This window comes from Pan paniscus, chromosome X, assembly GCF_029289425.2.
Source record: "Pan paniscus chromosome X, NHGRI_mPanPan1-v2.0_pri, whole genome shotgun sequence".
Classification (NCBI taxonomy): domain Eukaryota; kingdom Metazoa; phylum Chordata; class Mammalia; order Primates; family Hominidae; genus Pan; species Pan paniscus.
This window is the reverse complement of record NC_073272.2, coordinates 129,318,476-129,324,885: the sequence shown is the minus strand read 5'-3', so window position 1 is coordinate 129,324,885 and position 6,410 is coordinate 129,318,476. Positions and strand designations below refer to the sequence as shown.

The 6,410-nt window shown below is 43.9% G+C and overlaps 1 long non-coding RNA gene across 2 annotated transcripts in view; it reads left to right on the top strand.

Moving 5' to 3' along the window:
• Positions 1 to 6,410, top strand: part of LOC117977551 (uncharacterized) — a 40,862-nt gene that overhangs the window by 16,983 nt on the left and 17,469 nt on the right. The window lies entirely within an intron of this gene.

The following is a 6,410-nucleotide window of genomic DNA, read 5'->3' as shown; positions in this document are numbered from 1 at the left end:
GCCTCCCAAAGTGCTGGGATTACAGGCGTGAGCCACCGCGCCCAGCCTAATTTTTGTATTTTTAGCAGAGATGGAGTTTCGCCATGTTGGCCAGACTGGTCTCGAACTCCTGGCCTCAGGTGATCCTCCCACCATGGCCTCCCAAAGTGCTGGGATTATGGGCGTGAGCCACCGCACCCAGCCGATTTGTTTTCTTATTCATGAAATATTTTTGGCCATCTAGTATGTGCCAAGCCTCTAGGCATTGGGAATACATTGATGAACAAAGCAGATATGTCCCATCGCTTCCTAGAGCTTACTTTCTAGTGGGATTAAAGACAATTTTGTCATTGTTGAAACTCCATCCTGAGATTTCATGACACCATTCTCTCCTGGTATCAGCCCTATGACCATCTTCCTCAGTCTTCTCTGCTGGATGCTTTTAATATACTTTTAATATGCTTACTCCCTAAATGATGATGTTTCCGAGAATTCTGCTCTAAGCCCTCTTTATTTATTACAGATACTCTTCCTAAGTGAAATTGCCTTTAACAGCTGTATGAGAACAAAATTTATATCTCTAGCCCTAATCTCTTTCTTGAGCTCCAGACTGGTATATCTGATTGCCTCCTGGCTATTCTTTTTGCCCCACAAGCGCATCAAACATAAAATGACCAATAATTTCTATCTTTTCCACCAGAGTTCCTTTCCTGAATTTCCCATTTGTATGATTGGCCCATCAACTACCCAGTTAGTAAAATCAGAAGTCTGAGAGTCATCTTAGATTCCCCTCCCCCTTATGCTCCACAGCTGTTTGCCCACATTATCAGTTTTACTTCCCTGAGTCTCTTTCAAATATCTCCTTACCTTTCTCCATCATGTTTGCCATTGTATTAGTTCAGACCTTTGCAATTTCAAGCCTGTGGTATTGCAGTAATCTTATAGAAAGGGGGAGCATTATAGCATTTTCATACTCATGAAATATGAAGAATGAACGAATAAATACATTTCATGATGAAGAACCTGAGTTTTAAAGCTGGACTCTCTGGGTTTGAATCTTAGCTCTGTCACTTACTAGTTTTATAATTTTTTGGGGGGGGTTGGGGGAGATGGAGTCTCGCTCTGTCACCCAGGCTGGAGTGCAGTGGCGTGATCTTGGCCCACTGCAACCTCCACCTCCCGGGTTCAAGCAATTCTCCTGCCTCAGCTTCCCAAGTAGCTGGGACTACAGGCATACGCCACCACACCCAGCTAATTTTTTGTATCTTAATAGAGACGGGGTTTCACCATGTTGCCCAGGCTGGTCTCGAACTCCTGAACTCAGGCAATCCACCCGCTTCGGCCTCCCAAACTGCTAGGATTATAGGCGTGAGCCACTGTGCCTGGCCTAGTTTATAATTTTTGAGTAAGTCCCTTAACTCTCTGTGCCTTTGTTTCCTCTTATTTATTTATTTAGAGACGGAGTCTTGCTCTGTCACCCACGCAGGAGTGCAGTGGCTCGATCTCGGCTCACTGCAATCTCTGCCTCCCGGGTTCAAGCAGTTCTTCTGCCTCAGCCTCCTGAGGGGCTGGGATTACAGGCATGCGCCACCGCGCCTGGCTAATTGTTGTTGTTGTTGTTGTTTTTGTTTTGTATTTTTAGTAGAGACAGGATTTCGCCGCATTGGCCAGGCTGATATCGAATTCCTGGCCTTAAGTGATCCACCCGCCTTGGCCTCCCAAAGTGCTGAGATTACAGGCGTGAGTCACCCCGCCCAGGCTGTTTTCTCATCTTTAAAATGGGGATAATAGGCCTGGCATGGTGGTTTACCCTGTAATCCCAGCACTCTGGGAGGCCAAAGCGGGAGGATCACTTGAGCCCAGGAGTTCAAGACTAGCCTGAGCAACAGAGTGAGACTCCATCTGTATTTTTAGAAACGAATAAAAGAAAATATTTGGGAAAGAGCAACAAAGAAAAACCCAAAACAATACTAAAAATACAATAAAACAATATATAGTATAATTATTTACATAGCATTCACATTGTATTGGGTATTATAAGTAATCTAGAGATGATTTAAAGTATATAAAGGTCGGGCTTGGTGGCTCATGCCTGTAATCCAAGCACTTTGGGAGGCTGAGGCAGGTGGATCACCTGAGGTCAGGAGTTCAAGACCAGCCTGGCCAACATGACGAAACCCCGTCTCTACTAAAAATACAAAAATTAGCCAGGCGTGGTGGTGGGTGCCTAGAATACCAGCTACTCGGGAGGCTGAGGCTGAGAGAGTTGCTTAAAACCCAGGAGGTGGAGTTTGCAGTGTGCTGAGATCGCGCCACTGCACTCCAGCCTGGGCGACAGAGCGAGACTGTCTCAAAAAATAAAATAAAGTAAAATAAAATAAAATAAAATAAAATAAAATAAAATAAATGTGTATAAGAGTATGTGCATAGGTTATATGCAAATACTATACCATTTTATGTCAGACTTGAGCATCTTTGTATTTTGGTATCCATGAGGGTCCTGGAACCAATCCTTCCCAGATACTGAGGGACAACGTATTTGTCACATATTAAATGCTTAACAAATGTCATAATAATAATAATGATTTTACTGACCTTTTAGTCTTTAGTCTCACTTCATCTAATCACTTAAGTTAGGCCACAGCATGCCCCTACTTAAAAGATGCAAATAGACCCTTATCGCCAAAATAAGAAAAACTCTCTAGTCCCTGTCAGCCTCTCCATCCTCTTTGAAACACTTGCCACTTCCCTCAGGGTACTCCAAATTATATTTTTATGGACAGATGATGTTTTCTTAATCTTACATAAAGTATGAATAAAAGCATTTTAGAAAACATTGACATTTTTATTGGTCTATACTTAATCTAAGTAAAGACAGTGTGTTTGCTATGCAAATGCAGCTTTGAGACAGATCCCCTAAGAATTCCCTCTTCACAGTTTTAATCAGATTGCTGCCCCTTTTCCCTCTTATGTAGAGTTATGGAACAGCCAATGCAATATTTTAGCTGAGATCTAAAGGATAAGAAGGAGCCAGTTTTGTGAAAAACTAGGGAAGAGTGTTCAAGGCAAAGAAAATAATGTGGGCTGGCCGGGCGCAGTGGCTCATGCCTGTAATCCCAGCACTTTGGGAGGCCGAGAAGGGTGGATCACCTGAGGTCAGGATTTTAAAACCAGCCTGGCCAACATGGCAAAACCCTGTCTCTACTAAAAATACCAAAATTAGCCAGGCGTGGTGGCACGCCTGTAATCCCAGCTACTAGGGAGGCTGAGGCAGAATTGCTTGAACCCGGGAGGCGGAGGTTGCAGTGAGCCGAGATTGCACCACTGCACTCCAGCCTGGCGACAGAGCGAGAATCTGTCTAAAAAAAAAAAGTAAGGAAAGAAAGAAAGAGAGAAAAGAAAATAACATGGGCCCAACACAGTGGCTCATGCCTGTAATCCCAGCACTTTGGGAGGCTGAGGCCAGAGGATTGCTTGAGTCTAAGAGTTCAAGACCAGTCTGGGCAACACAAGGTGACCCTTCTCTCTACAAAAATAATAGCTGGGTATGGTGGCGCACTTCTGTAGTCCCAGCCACTCACAGGCTGAGGTAATAAGATCACTTGAGGCTGGGTGCAGTGGCTCACGCCTGCAATCCCAGCATTTTGGGAGGCCGAGGCAGGCAGATCACCTGAGGTCGGGAGTTCGAGACCAGCCTGGCCAATATGGCAAAACCCTGTCTCTATTAGCATACAAAAATTAGCCAGGCGTGGTGGCGGGTGCCTGTAATCCCAGCTACTTGGGAGGCTGAGGCAGGAAAATCGCTTTAACCCGGGAGGTGGAGGTTGCAGTGAGCCGAGATTACGCCACTGCACTCCAGCCTGGGTGACAGGTGACAGAGTGGGACTATGTCTCAAAAAAAAAAAAAAATCACTTGAGCCTCCTGGGAGGTCGAGGTTGCGGTAAGCCATGATCATGCCCCTGCAGACTCACCCCGGGAGACAGAGTAAGATGCTCTCTCAAAAAAAAAAAAAAAAAAAAAAGTATGTGTACACAGACCTTCAGGGTTGGGAAGAGCTTGGTATACTTTAGCAACTGAAAGGCTAGTGTGGTTGGATCATGATGAATAAGAAGGTAAATGACAGAAGGATGGGGAGTTGGCAGAGTTCAGATCATGTAGGGCCTTGTAGGCCATGGTATAGTTTGAATTTTGTCTAAGTGAAATAGGCTACCAATAAAGGGTTATGTCAGGGGGTGACAATCTCAGTTTTAAGAAAATCACTTTGGTTGTTGTGTGGAGAATGGATTGGAGGGGGGCAAGAGTGGAAGCAGAGAAACCTGTCAGGAAGCTATTGTGTAGCACAGCAGAAGATGTTGATGGCTTAGAATAAGGTGATGTTATTGATGGGCCCACCAGAAGACTATGGGAGGTAAGAGAAAGAGAAAGATTATGCCTGAGTTACTGCCTTGAACAAGTGAGTGGGTGGTAGACTATTTACTGAGATGGAGAAGACTAGTTAGTGATGGAAGGAACAGATTTGGAGAGTGAGATCAAATGTTCACTGTTATGCTTTTGAAGTTTTTGTTTGTTTGTTTGTTTGTGAGATGGAGTCTCACTCTGTTGCCCAGGTTGGAGTGCAGTGGCGTGATCTCAGCTCATTGCAACCTCCGCCTCCCAGGTTCAAGCGATTCTCCTGCCTCATCCTCCCAAGTAGCTTGGACTACAGGCACCCGCCACCACACCCAGCTATTTTTTTTAATTTTTAGTAGAGATGGGGTTTCGCCATGTTGGCCTGGCTGGTGTTGAACTCCTGACCTCAGGTGATCCACCCGCCTCAGCCTCCCAAAGTGCTGGGATTACAGGCGTGAGCCACCGCCCTGGCATACTTTTGAGGTTTTTTGTCAAGTTATAAAGTTGAGTATAGGAATTGTGAAAGATAATTAGTTAACAGCATTTGATCTTGATTATAGCTATCAGTGATTATCAGTAAATAAAAATGTATGTCCCCCATCACAAGTATGTTTATATTTCACCCAACTTACATTTCACAAAAAGGACCCAGGCTTAGCCAAAACTTGCAACATGACAACAGTTATGATTTTACCATAAGTTTATAACTTTGTATGCCATGCAACATCTAACCTAGTCCTTGAACATAGTAAGGACTTAATAAGTGCTTTCAATAAATTAATAAAGTCATAATAGTTCCATGCTATGGTTATCATAAGATACATAATAATAATTTACTCACAATTATAGAATTTAGAGTGCTTTTACATCCATTGTGTTATTTATTTTTTGGTTAAACTTTTAATTTTGAGATATTTGTGGATTCACATACAACTGTAAGTGATTGGGTGCGGTGGCTTATGCCTGTAATCCCAGCACTTTGGGAGGCTGAGGCGGGCGAATCACTTGAGGTCAGGAGTTCGAGAGCAGCCTGGCCAACATGGTGAAACCCCGTCTCTACTAAAAGTACAAAAAATTAGCCGGGCCTGGTGGTGCACATCTGTATTCCAGCTACTTGGGAATACTGAGGCAGGACAATTGCTTGAACCCAGGAGGTAGAGGTTGCAGTGAGCTGAGATCCCACCACTACACTCCAGCCTGGGAGACAGAGAGAAACTCTGTCTCAAAAAAAAAAAAAAAAAAAAAAAAGAGAGAGAGAGAGAAAAAACCCCACCTCTAATACAATATTACAACCAGGATATTGATATTGATACAGTCAAAGTACAGAAAACTCCATCACCAGGAGCATCAGTCATGTTGCCCTTTTGTAGCACAACCACTTCTCTCCCACCCCTGCCTCCTCTTTCACTCCTGGCAATCACTCATCTGTTCCCCATTTCTGTAATTTTTCATTTCAAAAATGTTATATAAATAGAATCATACAGGATGCAACTTCTCGGGATTGGGTTTTTTCACTGGAGATTTATTCAGGTCTGTATCAATAGTATATATTTTTTATTTTTATTTTTGAATAGAGACAGGGTTTCACCATGTTGCCCAGGCTTGTCTCAAACTTCTGTACTCAAGCAATTCACCCACCTCAGCCTCCTAAAGTGCTAGGATTACAGGCGTGAGCCACCTCACCCAGCCAATCAATGGTTTATTCTTTTATTTTATTTCATTTTGAGACAGGGTCTTGCTCTGTTGCCCAGGCTGAAGGGCAAGTGGCAAGATCACAGCTCACTGTAGCCTTGACCTCCCAGGCTCAAGTGATGCTCCCACCTCAATCTCCCAAGTAGCTGGGACCACAGGCGAGTGCCACCACGTCCAGCTAATTTTTTTAAAAAAATGTGTAGACACGGGAGTCTCAGTTTGTTGTCCAGCCTGATCTAACACTCCTGGGCTCAAGCGATCCTCCCGCCTTGGCCTCCCAAAGTGTTGGGATTATAGGCATGAACCACTGCACCCAGCCTTTTTTTTTTTTAAGTGTACAATTCTATGG